Source organism: Colobus angolensis, unplaced genomic scaffold (assembly GCF_000951035.1).
Source record: "Colobus angolensis palliatus isolate OR3802 unplaced genomic scaffold, Cang.pa_1.0 Scaffold756, whole genome shotgun sequence".
NCBI lineage: Eukaryota > Metazoa > Chordata > Mammalia > Primates > Cercopithecidae > Colobus > Colobus angolensis.
The window spans coordinates 84,079-84,464 of NW_012121332.1; positions in this window are offsets into that span (position 1 = coordinate 84,079).

The following is a 386-nucleotide window of genomic DNA, read 5'->3' on the forward strand; positions in this document are numbered from 1 at the left end:
TTTTTTTTTTTTTTGTAGAGATGAGGTCTCACTATGTTGCCCAGCCTGGCTTGAACTCCTGGACTCAAGCAATCCTCTCACTTCAGGCTCCAAAAGTGCTAGGATTACAGGTATGAGCCACCATGCCCAGCCAGAATTCTTGAGTCAGTTACTCTATCTCAATAGTGTGAACTTGCTACTCCTGTGTGCTCTTACACTGATAGTACCTGGTGAGAAATCTCTTTATCGTTCATAGTTCATAGTTAATCCTTTATTTATGCTGCACTTCCTTTTTTCCTGTGATAGCTTTCCAGATTTTTCTTTAAAGTTCTGAAGTTTTATTATGATGGGGCTAGTTAGGAATTTACTACAATAATTATTATTTATTTAACATTAGGTAGAATTTT